This window comes from Schistocerca cancellata, chromosome 11 (genome assembly GCF_023864275.1).
Source record: "Schistocerca cancellata isolate TAMUIC-IGC-003103 chromosome 11, iqSchCanc2.1, whole genome shotgun sequence".
NCBI classification, from domain to species: Eukaryota; Metazoa; Arthropoda; class Insecta; order Orthoptera; family Acrididae; genus Schistocerca; species Schistocerca cancellata.
This window is the reverse complement of record NC_064636.1, coordinates 127,221,193-127,235,254: the sequence shown is the minus strand read 5'-3', so window position 1 is coordinate 127,235,254 and position 14,062 is coordinate 127,221,193. Positions and strand designations below refer to the sequence as shown.

Sequence of the window (14,062 nt, the reverse complement as noted above, 5' to 3'; positions counted from 1 at the left end):
GAGTTTAAGCGTGTATAATTGTTCTAAGGGGACGTTTCATATGTCGACCCTTAGCCAAAGATACCTCACTGGAATCTTCTGATTTTTTCTTGTAGTTTGTGTAATTAGTGTAGATTTTGTTTATTGGTAAACTGAGAAATGACAGTGAAGACTAAAGTAGTGTGTTAGCGCCACCATGTAATGAATTAACTGATGTTCAACATAGTAATTTGGTAACTGTGCATAGGGAAATAGAGAGGGTGGCAAACAATGGCGTAGGCAGTGAAACAATTAGTGAACAGGGAAGCATTATCGATCGATCGCTCGGCAACAGCTCGCCTCAGGAATCCGAAATGATAGGACACAATTTTGCAAATACTGTAGATTCATGCAACAATGTTTGAAGTTAAATATCCAGTCAAGAACCAAGAGAACTTATTTAAACAGAAATTACGAATGCATCGTTATTGCGAACAGACGACACAGTGTTATTGTGTGTGTACATTCTTGCTTGTTAGTTGCACGATTACGTAACGACTATAAGGCTCACATACTTAGAACATTTACCAGTACTGCTAATGAGATTTTAATGCAACATTTTGGTTTACTTGAAAATACATTCGGAATTAAAGTACTTTCTGAGAGATACCAGATGACACAGTGGTTAGTTTATGTGACAGCTACACGATTATATCACGACGTTACTACTGAGGGACAATTTACAATGTTGCTTTTGCGGTGTATCTGTTTTATATCTGCACAGTTTTTCTGAATTATTCTGGAAAGTAAAACATGTTTTAGTAGTAACTTTTGTGGTATAGCTACAATGAGACAGCCTCTTTTATAGCACAACAATACGTTACAGCACAGTACGTTCTTCATTACAACAATAAGCGTAATAACTAAGATATCTCTACGCAAAGCATTTCACTTTTGTTTATCATAAGGTAAGTATATTGACTTCAGCACAACTTTGCGTACAGAGGACGATAACTACGACACGTCCACAGAGATTATCTTACAACAGGATGCACAGTTTAGCGCTACAGTACACGTATTTGAGTGATTAATTTTGTACTTAAAACATTTATTTTTCAAGATTTTTGTATTACAAAGAAAGTTTTCCATGATACATTTCATTCCATTGCTGTAATCTGTAACACCTGAGGGTATAATTACATTAATCCTCAGGGGGGTACACGCTTACTTTGTGTATCATGTGTTTGGCAAGCACAAGGAGCCCTAGCTAATATGGTATTTGCTTATACAACTTTACACATCGGTACCATATTCCTCTAACACATAAATTACACAGCTATCTGATGATTTAACTGAGAGAAAAACTTTTTTTACATCAGTGACCCATGTTTACGCAATTACACAGTTGAGTAACTTCACACTTATGAAACTGTATTTTGTCTGTACTTTGTGATTTCTTCATATTTTTTCAGAACCATTGTGATACTATGAGGGCTTTGAATGATGTATTTGGTATGAGATCATGATTTTTAAAGTACGTTCGAGGTAGATGACGCTATTGAAATGAACAGAGAATATTTTTTATGGTTTGAAATTATTGCAGAAAGCTACGACGATTTTAAGATTTGACTGAGTTTTTACGATGTTATTATTACGATGACAATGTGTATTATGCTGTTGAGGTATGTTTATGTCAATAAGATGATGCTACTATATATGAGGCATGTGATTATGTGTTTATATGTATATGAATAATGAATAGAAGTTAGGGACTCTGGCTTGTGAAAAAGGATGTTGGAAACCATGAATCGTACTTTAAGAGTTATGAAATGTATGTAAATGCGTGAATGTATTACAATGCCGACGAAAATTTTTTGGACACTGTTATATCAATAGCATTTTGTTTCTACAGCTTTGTAACGCAAATTCTTGACCTGTGAAACATTTTTATATGAGACCATCAATGTAACAGAAACTGCTGTCGTAAATATTTCAGTAAGAAAGGTAAGTGACCTTGACATAATGCGTTTTGGGCGCCCAGCTGAGAGGTAGTCGTCTGACAAAAGAAAGCCATTAGGTGGAGAAAAAAAAAAGAGGCCATTATCCTCGCCTTTGACATTCCTTTAGAGATAGCATCGCAAATACGACACGTTCATTACTTGGAAAGATACTTACATCTGCACACCTGATTATGACAAGTGTCTTTCTACGAGAGTTGAGAGAATTTCTACTAACTTATGAAATGTCACATGACTATTCAATGATATTTTTATGCTTTGCTTTTCATAGTTGCTTATTTCATTTGATATCTAGTTTCCAGCTGTGTTGCAGCATTGGTTTTATAAAATAAAATAAAATACATTTGCTAATGTGAACACTTTCTGTCAACAGATCTATTAAATAATAATTTTGTGATCCACATTCTTCAAAAAAGGAGCACTTGGAAAGGAAAGAATAATAAGAAGGGACTAGTAACAGTAACTGCATACATAATATTCTTTTCAAGTACATGGTAATATTTTTTTTACAATAAGTTGTTGTGGTGCACCACTTTAATTACATAGACATTAAGATGTGAATATACATTTCCCTTATCTGCATTGTTGTTTTTACTCTAATATTTTTTCTGCTAGAGCTATGTCATGTTTAGGTATAAGTTACAGCTGTTTGCCAGGCATAATGTTACTGAATTTAACTTTGTGTTACTTTGCTAAGCCAGTTTACTACTGATTTAGTTTTCTTGTTGCTGCACATTGGCTCATATTAGTTGTAATTTTGCATTTTATGTGTTAATTTAGATTTACTGCTGCTTGCATTGCTGTTTGTGTTAATTGTTTTGTGCTGCTGCATTGCCTCCTCCCTTAGTTTAGCATCTGAGCTCAGTAGATTTAAGTTAGCTTAAGAGGGGGTAGACTATGTAAGAAACTAACTATGATGAATTGGAAGAAATGCATTAAGAAGCTATAAGAAAATAGTTTGACCAAAAAAGTAGTGTACAGTGGAGGAAAACTATTTTTGAAAGAGGATATGAACAGAATACAGAAAGCACGCTTGAATAGGATTTTTTTGGTGGAAACAAATTTTGAAATAAGACGAAAGATCTATGGAATGAAGTTTTGGGTTGGACTGCAGTACCAAATGTTACACTGAAAACGAACCCTGTCCTTTCCTTTTGTGTTATCCCACTATGTGTTTGTGTACCCTTGTGTATTTGTTTTCTTCCTGTCTCTGTGTAGTTTCATAGAATTTTTTCTTGTTTTAATATTAAGCTACATTCACTATGATGAGGAATACTGTTCTCCTCAAATATAATTGGCATTAATAATATGTTATTTACCTTGTAAATATGCTTAGACATTATTTATTCTGTTTTGTTTTAATGCTCATGTGTGAAGTTGATGTTTCAATAATTATTCTGATCTTTTATGTATTTATTTATGTCATAATTCCTATAACACTGATGTATATGTTTATTTCTATTCTGTTGTAAAGCCTGTACTACAAATGTTATCTGTATTGTTACGTTCTTTAATGATGTATTTTGTACCTTTGTTATTGTATTCTTATGTTATAAAATTGTAATTGACACCAGTTCATCAAATTAAGTAACTTGTAAGCATTCATTTCACTGCACACACTTCTGTTGGTCATAGTAATGCACAATATGTGAAAAGTTGGGACTGTTAGTGTTTGCACGTGTGTTACTAATTCAGCAAGGGACTGGATAACAGCATTGCTTGTTCTAAGGACAATTCCAAAAACTTTGTGAGTGCACAAGTGGTGGTTTATGGACTTGCTATATTCTCCGCAAGACTCTTCGATGGTGAATGTGCACCTGCACAGTCGCAACAGATGGCTGCTGGCCGTCTCTACATGGACTACAGTGGGTCTACACCTTTGATGACTCACCAATACCATTATTTCTACAAGGACTGCAGTGGGTCTGCAGCTCTGGTGGCCCACCAATACCGTAATCTCTACTAGGACTACAGTGAGTCTGCTCTGTGATGGCCTACCTACCAATATTCTTCAAAACTTCGACTGACTCTGCTGTGGGTTTGCTCTGTTGTGGCCCATTACCTGTCAGCATGTCAAGAGTCAGCACTGTCTGTCCGTTGGAAGGACACCACTACTTCTTCAAGACTGCATGGAAATCCACTACTTCCGTGTGCATTCTCTTATACTACTCAGACTTTGAGAAAAAAAAACACTGCAATTTTAATGTGATAAATGATCAGGACTGTCTTTACGGACTGTGAGAAAATTTTAGCCTTTGACCATCATTGTATCAATACGTGTGTGCATTTGATTTCTTTGTTATTGTAATTGTGAACAAATTTTAACAAATATGTATTGGCCAGTGCCCAAAACAATTTGAAATTTTTTTTTGTGGGGAGCATGGGGGCTATGTAAGTAGGCTCTTTAGGTTATCTTAGCACTCTGTATGAAAATCACTGGCTATGCTGTGTGCAGTCTTTGGCTGGTTGGCATTGTTGTAATACTCGCCATTGTAGCGTTGGGCAGCTGGATGTTAACAGCGCGTAGCGTTGCACAGTTGGAGGTGAACCGCCAGCAGTGGTGGATGTGGGGAGAGAGATGGCGGAGTTTTGAAATTTGTTATACTGGATATTATGAACTGCTATATATATTATGACTATTAAGGTAAATACATTGTTTGTTCTCTATTAAAATCTTTCATTTTGCTAACTATGCCTATCAGTAGTTAGTGCCTTCCGTAGTTTGAATCTTTTATTTAGCTGGCAGTAGTGGCGCTCGCTGTATTGCAGTAGTTCGAGTAATGAAGATTTTTGTGAGGTAAGTGATTTGTGAAAGGTATAGTTTAATGTTAGTCGGGGCCATTCTTTTGTAGGGATTTCTGAAAGTCAGATTGCGTTGCGCTAAAAATATTGTGTGTGAGTTTAAGCACAGTCATGTATAATTGTTCTAAGGGGACGTTTCAATTTCAGTCACTAAATTAGCTTTCAATTTTCCGTTTTTATTAATTCTTTTGCTAAATTAAGTCAGAGTGTTGGGAAATTTATTGCTTCTGACAAACATTCAGTTTTCACACAACACATGCCAACCTTCAGTTACCACGCTTTTAGTGCTAATTATACGTGCAATAACCTTTCTTTTTCAGTTATTATAGTAGTTGTCCATAGGACTGGCGACTGTAATTTTCCCCAAATCTCAAATATCTAATTAACGCCTAATAATTGTTAACGTGACGACCGCACAATAACTTTCTTTATTAATTTTACCTTTTTCTCAAAATTAATTTCCACCAATTGCATTTGCATTTTTCCTTTCATTTAGATGTAACCCTATCCTCCCTCTTTACCGACAGATTAACTTCGGTGATGATTGCTTTTCCCAAATTTCCATTAGGTACACGCGGTTTAATTTTTCACTGTCATTAAGGTCGTTAAGTGAGGGGGAGGTTGTTTTGCGTGGCACTATCACAGCACATGCCTAAACTGATGTTTTAAGCACCTTCGTGGTTCTCAATGTCGAAGAGCAATTATGGAATGGTGATAGCATCTTTCAGTAAGATGGAGCACCTGTTCATAATGCACTGCCAGTGGCGGAGGGGTTACACGACAGTAACATCCCTGTAAAGGACTGGCCTGCACAGAGTCCTGACCTGAATCCTGTAGAACACTTTAGCTATGTTTTGGAACACCGTGCCATGCCTCACCGACTGACATCGATAACTCTCCTCAGTGCATCACTCCGTGAAGAATGGGCAGCCATTCTCCAAGAAACCTTCCAGCGCTTGATTGAACTTATGCCTGCGAGAGTGGATGCTGTCATAAAGGCTAATGGTGGGCCAACACCATATCGAGTTCCAGCATTACCGATGGAGGGCGCCACGAACTTGTACGTAATTTTCAGGCAGGTGTCCGGATACTTTTAATCACAGTTTGCGTTATGCACAGCAGAATGTCTTCAATATCGCGAATGCCACTTTCACTACAGTGCATAACATCTTTGCAGAGAAGTCTGGTGCGCTCTCCCGAGTCCATTAGGCATCTACAGGGGGCAAAACCTTCTTCAGATGAAGCAGGTAGACTGGCGAGAAGAGGTCCAACGTCAAAAACTGGTGGCACATACCCGGGGCCTTTGATGTGAACCCTCCTCCCGCACTGCTGTCAAGCTTTAATGACGTCCGACGTTCGAAAACAAAACTAAAGAGGTTGCATGTTGGGTCAGTTATCAATCCTGAGAGTCTCAAGCTGGACCACATCGCAAATATATCTTCCATACAGGGTGATTCACGAAGATATGTAAATATTTTAATATGTTGTTCTACATGTAAAAATAAAGAAAAAAGGTCATATAAACATAGGTCCGCAAATGTTCAGTTACGGCGTTACGGGTAATAAAAGGTTTTACCTGAAATTTAGCAACTTCGCTAATAAGAAGATATCACACAACTTTAAGAGGTTAAAGTAAAGCACGATATCCATTTATTTTGTTATTACTGGTGTGTTGAATCTAATAAAACATGTCCCAGACGTGTGTCTGCAGTGTATCGTCCAGAGAAGGAAAGGTTGTTATACAAGTAAATTTGTTTACTTTTCATTAAGAATGTAGAAACTCTTATGTCATCGTTGGCTACCTTTAGTGAGTTGTTTCAGTCGTTCCACAACCTTGATAAGAGTTAGTTTTCTGTATTGTTCAGTGAAAGAAGACAATAAGAACAGTGTATTTAAGTAAAATCACATAGTATCTGTTGTAGTTTGTAGATTATTTATGAAATAGTGATGCCTTTCAAATTTACGACGTAGGAACACGCTGATATGGTGTTTATTTATGGAAAATCTGATGGCAATGCTACGGCTGAAATTAACGAATATCGCATTCATTATTGAACTTGAAGGATTCCGATTAGACGAATGTTCCGGGAGACAGGTTCTCTACCTAGCGTTGATAATCATTACGAGAGCTCGATACGTGAAGACGATGATGAGGACATTATGGATGCTTTTCAACGTAGCCTGGGCACAGTACACGGCGTATCCCGCAACGATTAGGCATTTCACAGTGTAAGGTATGGCGCGCACTGAGGTAGAATAATGTGTGTCTCTACCATAAACCAAAAGTGCATCGCTTATCCGGGAGATCCTGCCCTCCGCTTGGAGTTGTGCAGCTGGTTAGAAACTAATCGACAGTCACACAAATACGTTTTATTTATTGATGAGGCACAGTTTACTCGAGATGATATAAACAATTATTTCAGCGAGCACGTATGGTCCGAAGCAAACCCACAAGCAACAGTGCAACGCAATTTTTCAGCAGCGATTTAGCATAAATGTGTGGTCTCGTACAGTCAACACACACTTTATTGGACCATTCATTTTCCCAGCACGTCTAACTGGCGAGTCGTACTTACAATTCCCTCAAGAAGAAATGCCCCACTTGACCGAAGATATTCCGCTTGCTACGCGATTGCAAATGTATTTTCAACATGACGGCCTGCCTCCACATTTTACCGACGCAGTTACTGCACAATTAAATGAACATTCATCCCAGAGATGGATTGCTCGAGGTGGCCACCCAGATTTCCCGATTTAACAACAATGGATTTTTGTGTATGGGGATGGGTGAAGACATGGATTATAAAGACAATGTCAACACACGTGAGGTGTTACTTGGTCGCATTATGAATGCAATAGACGAAATTAAGAACAACCCTGTGAAACTGAAACGAGCAACAAAATCTGTTCATACACGTGCAGCTAAATGCACTGAGCTCGGTGGAGACGTTTTTGAACATATATTCTGATTTTGATTGTATTGCGAAATTGTATGTGCTTTGTACAAGTTTCTTAACAGTGAGCTTTGTTTTTTTTTTTTTTTCGGTTTAACACCAATTCACGTGTGCTGTGGTATAAATAAAAGCAGATTATGTGACACATGGATACAGTTGCAGTTAACGCTTTTACCTCAATTTTTCCAAAATTAAATTTTCTACAACTTCTGTTGAAAACTTCCTGCAATTATCTGGAATAAAAAAAAAAAAAAAACAAATTGGGCCAAGTAGTTAAAAAAATTTAAAATTTTACGAAATTACGCCTTTGCTTCTCTGGATATTCTGGAAAACTATTGCAGATACACGCCTGGGACATGTTTTATTAGATTCATCAGACCAATAACAACAAAATAAATAGGAATCGTGCTTTATTTTAACCTCACACAGTTTTTCGATATCTTCATATTTGCGAAGTTGCTAAATTTCAGGCATAAGTTTTACTAGCCGTAACTCCGTGACCAAACATTTTCATGTCTTTGTGAATCACGCTGTGTATTAGGACTGTACGACAGTATTCCAGCAGATCTTTACTGCTTCTACTGTCGGATCTGACAAGTTTGCATCGAAAGTAGCATGCGCTCGGGAACCTGTTTCTGCGGCGCACAACATGTAACAATAGTTAGTGTGGCCAGTGGCGCCATTACGTAGACTGTGCCGTAGCAATGAGTAGCTGCCGAAATGAGTAGATGACGTGAACCGATACCGGAATGCATATCAAGAGCTATTGCGCTAGAGGTGGTGGAAACATTTGAGAGAATTGCATTAAAACTCGGTACCACCTCTAGCTACTCTCGTTTTCATAGATACCGATTTTAAGGAGGGTACCATAGAGAACAGAAGACCGTCAAGTCGAGGAAAGTGATACGCTCAGCACACCGCACAGTGGTGGAAGAAACACATAGAGACTTACCAGATGTGTGAGTTCTGCTCTGTGCCGCTGCAGCCAGTGTAGTGGGCTGTCGTGAAGACAGCCTTTTATCCATGTCTTGGCCACTGCTGGACTGGGTTGACACATCCCACCTACTCTGTCCGCAGCCTGCCCTCTGCTCCAGAACCCCTCCGCCTCTCACCCCCCCCTCCCCCTCAAGCGTCGTCAAACTTTCCTGACGTCCGACATTGGAAGTATTCTTGCGCAACGCCTCGCAGCACTGACCTCAAGGGCACGAGATAACTATGGCAACCGCTCTGCTGCTCATTCTGGCCTCGCGGCATCTTCCAAAACGACTCCGTGATAGCCAGGTACCTGCTCAACGCAGGGTGCTCACATCAGAGCCCGTTCCAGTCAATCCCCTGAGAAACACGCCCTGAGGATGCAATAGTTCAAATGGCTCTGAGCACTAAGGGCTTAACTTCTGAGGTCATCAGTACCCTAGAACATAGAACTACTTAAACCTAACTGACCTAAGGACATCACACACACCCATGCCCCAGGCAGGATACGAACCTGGGAATGCAAATGCCGTCAACATTGCGTGCACCCTTGACAGTGGCCTCCGTTCGGCGGCGAAGAAAGTTCGCGGATTTCGTATGATCTGCACCAAATGATGACTACATCTGTAGAGCTACTTGTCGAGGGTGATCTGCGATCACACACTGTCCCAAGAACTCGCTGACTCGCGTTTCTATGGGACTAAGATCGATTGATTTAATAATATGTGATTGGGTTCAAGAGCGTTCGTCAAAAGAGGGAACTATCTGTTAATTTCTGTCAACACACCTGTTGTAATGTATACAAACGTGAGTGTCTACAGCACGCTCATCAGGAAGTGGAGAAGTAAGTGGTAAGGTGGTAGATTAGTAAGCAGGGCACATGGGCTTCTGGAGTGGAATGCTGACCCCATTTGAGGATAGAAAAATTTATTTTTACCACGTTAATTAAAACAGAGCACTGGTAACAACACAATGATTAATTAGTTTTTGAAAATTGCGGTTCTCTACGCCGATTATTCAATTGCATGAAAGCAATGAGAGTACTTAAGAAAAAACTTTTAAAGAAAAGCAGCCTTATGGGCGCAACATTAAAGTAATAAAAGATTACTTCACACAAATGTAACCGTATCGTAACTACAGATCTGAGCTCACTAATCTCTTGTGAATATGAAAAATTACAATTTGTAAAAGCTATTTCGTTTCTAAACAAATAGTCAAATAGCAAGGTCTCATAAATACGTGAATTAACTATTATGGAAAACATTCGGCAATATGATGTTACGATAGCCTGACAGATCTATACACCAATCAGCACCCTCTCGACGTTTGGCGTTCACATCGGCCGCGCGTCTCAATTCCGTGCTCGAGAGTTCAAGTGACACCAACACGCAGGAGGGCCTGCGCAAACCAATAAGGGCTTCTAGAATACACAGTTCACTAAAATATAAAACCAACAGCCAAGTACTGGGTAGCGCCAAATGCAGGAAGAGGTGTTAAACATTATAGTGTGTCAATCGCAGTTACTGTTAAAGTAATAGTTCATTACAAAATCTCCAATGACGTCAAATTTCGTTTGATAAATTTATAAATCACAACTAGTTCAAGGTGATAATGATCAGACAATCCGCACACATCCTTAAAAAGCAAAGCACCGTTTGACGATGCAAAGTCGTTACTATTACAGTTGCCAGCGACAATGAAGTTGGCAATTCCAGTTTAAATTGGCGGCTCAAGTATTATACAGAGAATAAGCTTTGACTCATTAAATTGACCACTTAACGTATTAACAATAATAGTAATAAAAGGAATCGCCGAATATCGGCCACACTTGTATAGCAACAGAACCAGGACACAGTTCAGTTAGATGGACTTGCAATACCAAGTATCCCGGACCCACATCCAAGTGGTTTAAGGAATGACTAGCGAAAATCAAAGAGGCTACACGGAGCAATGACTAGTTCTACGACAAATGGCTCACCATTTAAAGTTAGTCCAGGAGCTCGCCGTTAACTTGCACGCCAGGGTAAATTCCCGCGCTCTCCTCAGGATTCCAGTCGGACGCGGCTCTCAAACAGAGCCCGTGTTGGCCGGTGGCTGCTTCCGCCAGGCCCAGGCGCCGGAGTGTCAGCACGGTGCGTCCCCGCAGTACACGGAGCGCCGGCCGGCTGCTCGCGCTGCCTCCTTCCCCCTCTCACTGCCGCCTCTCCTCCAGAGCCGCGGCCGTCCTAATTAGAGGGCGCTGGCCAACCTGGACGCCGCAAAGTGCGTAGTTTCGACAGAGAAACTATCCTGCCAATAGCATGGCAGGAAATCACGGCTCAGTAAAGGCAACAACTGGACACCGAGAATGTACCAAAGTACACACGGCGGTCCACGTTCACGGTAACCTGAATGAACGAGCCTGAGTAACGGTACACGAAACACCGCGAAAGCTGACCGAGCCGCTTCCAGCGTGAACTGCAGCCTCCACACGTACCGGGCAGAACGCCTCGTTGCTTCTTCGGTGCACTTAGGGCCTCCCGTCATCTGACGAGGGAGCAGACCTGTGATACGTCGGGCCAAACGGCACACCTCCAGCAGGCTACTGCCCAGTTCCTGTGCTGTCTGGCTCAGCTGAAGACCTGCAGTCTCGTGTGCTGCTGGCTACTAACGCTAAATGGCCATTGTATACGGTTCTCTTCGCAAAGTTCACTCGCAAACTTGTCGAAATGGCCAGACACACAGTGACAGCAGCAATTAATAATAGGTTTGACGCCTGCTGTCATTAACGAGGTGTGACACTCGTCTTGCTTCTTACGATCACTGTCCCCACGTCGCATTACATGGAGGTGAACGTTAAGACACGTTGGGCAGTCCGCTTTGGTATACACTCAAAGCAACCACCTTTATTCAAGTTGTAGTCCTACCTCAAACTTCCCTTGATTGTTTCTGATGAGGTCGTCACTCTTTTCATTTCTGTATAACTACAGCAATCTATATCCATTTCAACGTACCTACTTTATTCAAGCCTCTGTCTCCTTCCACAACTCTTACCACCATTGTCCACGTATCTTTCCACAATGAAACCGACAATTCATTATTGTATCAAGACGTCTCCTACCAACCAGCTTCATCCTATACTCAAGTTGCGTCATAAATTTCCTTTCCCTCAATTCAGTTAAGTACTTCGTCACCTAATCAAATGAAAGTATATGGTTCCTGAGATCTCTTCAAGCCTGAAACATCTGTTTTTTTTATATATTTATACATACATACATATATATATATATATATATATATATATATATATATATATATATATATATATATATATATATGTGTTTGTGTGTGTGTGTGTGTGTGTGTGTGTGTATGTGTGTGTGTGTTTCAAATCCCTGCCTTGGTACAAATTTTTGTCTGTCTCTTCTATCTTCTTCATTTCTTATTCAGTCCATCGTACCTTCAAAATTTTTTTCAAATAGAACCATGCTGTAAAAGCTTACATTCACTTCTTGTCTGATCTGCTAATCATCCACGATTTACTGCCAAACAAATACCTACATGTCATACTCCCTAACACTTAAACTGATATTACACCTTAACAAACACCTCTTCTTTAGTATAGCTTTCCTTGCTATTGTCACTCTACACTCAATATCCTCTGCACTATAGTCTTCGTCAGTTATTTTGCTATCCAAACAGTAAAAGTCATCTACTACTATTAGTGTCTCATTTCCTAATCGAATTACCATGGCACTGCCTCATGTAATTCTGCCACACTTAATTGTCGTCGATTACTAATCTCGATGTTCATCTTATAATATATCATCAAGTCGCTATCCATTTATTCCAAGTGGTCTTCCAAGTCCTTCGCAAGCCTTATAACATTAGGATGTCGTAACCATACTTAAAAGTTTTTATTTTTTTACCCTGAACTTTAATTACCTTCCAAAATATCTCCTGATTTTACTTCAGAGCTTGCTCCACGTACAGATTGTTTACAACCCTGTCTCTCTCCATTCTTGACACTTATAACCACCTTCTTGTTTCTGTACGTAATGTGAATAACCTTTCACTACATACAGTATCTGTTCAAAACTATCCAGACTCCCGGTTCATAATGACTTACAAGTTCGCGGTGCCCTCCATCGGTAATGCTGGAATTCCTTTTGTTGTTCCCCCCCCCCCCCCCCTTAGCCTTGATGACAGCTTACACAGGGGTCGATGTCGGTCGCTGAGGCCTGGTACGAAGTCAGCGTTCCAAAACATCTCGACGGTGTTCTATAGGATTCTTCAGGACAGGGCTATGTGCAAGCCAGTTCATCCCGGTTATTGTCGTGTAACCAATCCGCCACAGGCCGTCAATTATGAACGGGTACTCTATCTTGTTCAAGGATGCAATCACCATCCCGAATTGGTCTTCAACAGTGAGAAGCAAGACGGTGCTTAAGACATCAATTTAGTCCTGTGCTGTGATAGTGCCACGCAAAAGAACAAGGGGTGCACGCCCCCTCCAAGAAAAACACCACCACACCGTAACACCACCGCACTACACATGCTGGCAGATGTCGTTCATTGGGCATTCGCCATTCCCACACCCTGCCTTCGGATCTTCACATTGTGTACGCCGATTCGTCACTCCACACAGCGTTTTCCCACTATTCAATGTTTACGCTCCTTAAACCAAGCGAGGCGTCGTTAGTCATACACCGGCGTGATGTGTGTCTTATGAGCAGCCGCTCGACCCTGAAATCCAAGTTTTCTCACCTCCCGGCTAACTGTCATAGTACTTGAAGTGGATCCTGATGCAGTTTGGAATCCCTGTGTGATGGTTTGTATAGATGTCTGCCTATTACACATTACGACCCTCTTAAACTGTCGTCAGTCTTTGTAACTCAACAGACGAGATCGGCCTGTACGCTTTTGTGCTCTACGAGTCCCTTCACGTTTCCACTTCAGTATCACATGGGAAACAGTGGACCTAGGGATGTTTATTTGTGTGGAAATCTCGAGTACAGACTTGTGACACAAGTGACACGCTATCACCTGACCACATTCGAAGTTCGTAAGTTCCGCGGAGCTCCCTAGTCTGCTCTCTCACGATGTCTAATGACTATTGAGGTCGAAGGTATGGAGTACCTGGCAGTAGGTGACAGCACAATGCACCTAATATGAGAAACGCACGTTTTTGTGGACTTCCGGATATGTGGGATCACAGAGCGCATATTTCATCTTAGTGTCTTTGAGAACTTGAAGAGGTATTTCAATCAACATAGTCAAAAAATTTCCCTAAATCTACAAACGCTATAACAAAATGTTTGCCTTTCTGTTCTAGAGGAAGTTTCAGGGTAAGTGCAGCCTAGTATATGCCTGCATTTC

At 40.5% G+C, this 14,062-nt stretch overlaps 1 protein-coding gene across 2 annotated transcripts in view; it reads right to left on the bottom strand.

Annotated features, from left to right (window-relative positions):
- The window catches only part of LOC126108772 (TD and POZ domain-containing protein 3-like), a 75,303-nt gene extending 64,474 nt beyond the window's left edge, over positions 1-10,829 (bottom strand). The window contains exon 1 of one of the 2 annotated variants that reach the window (XM_049914122.1): positions 10,683-10,829. The gene's annotated coding sequence lies outside the window, so the exon portion shown is untranslated. Of the gene's footprint in view, positions 1-8,684; positions 8,789-10,682 lie in introns of those variants that run through there. The other variant, XM_049914123.1, reaches the window with a different exon arrangement.
- Positions 10,830-14,062: the final 3,233 nt, after the last annotated feature.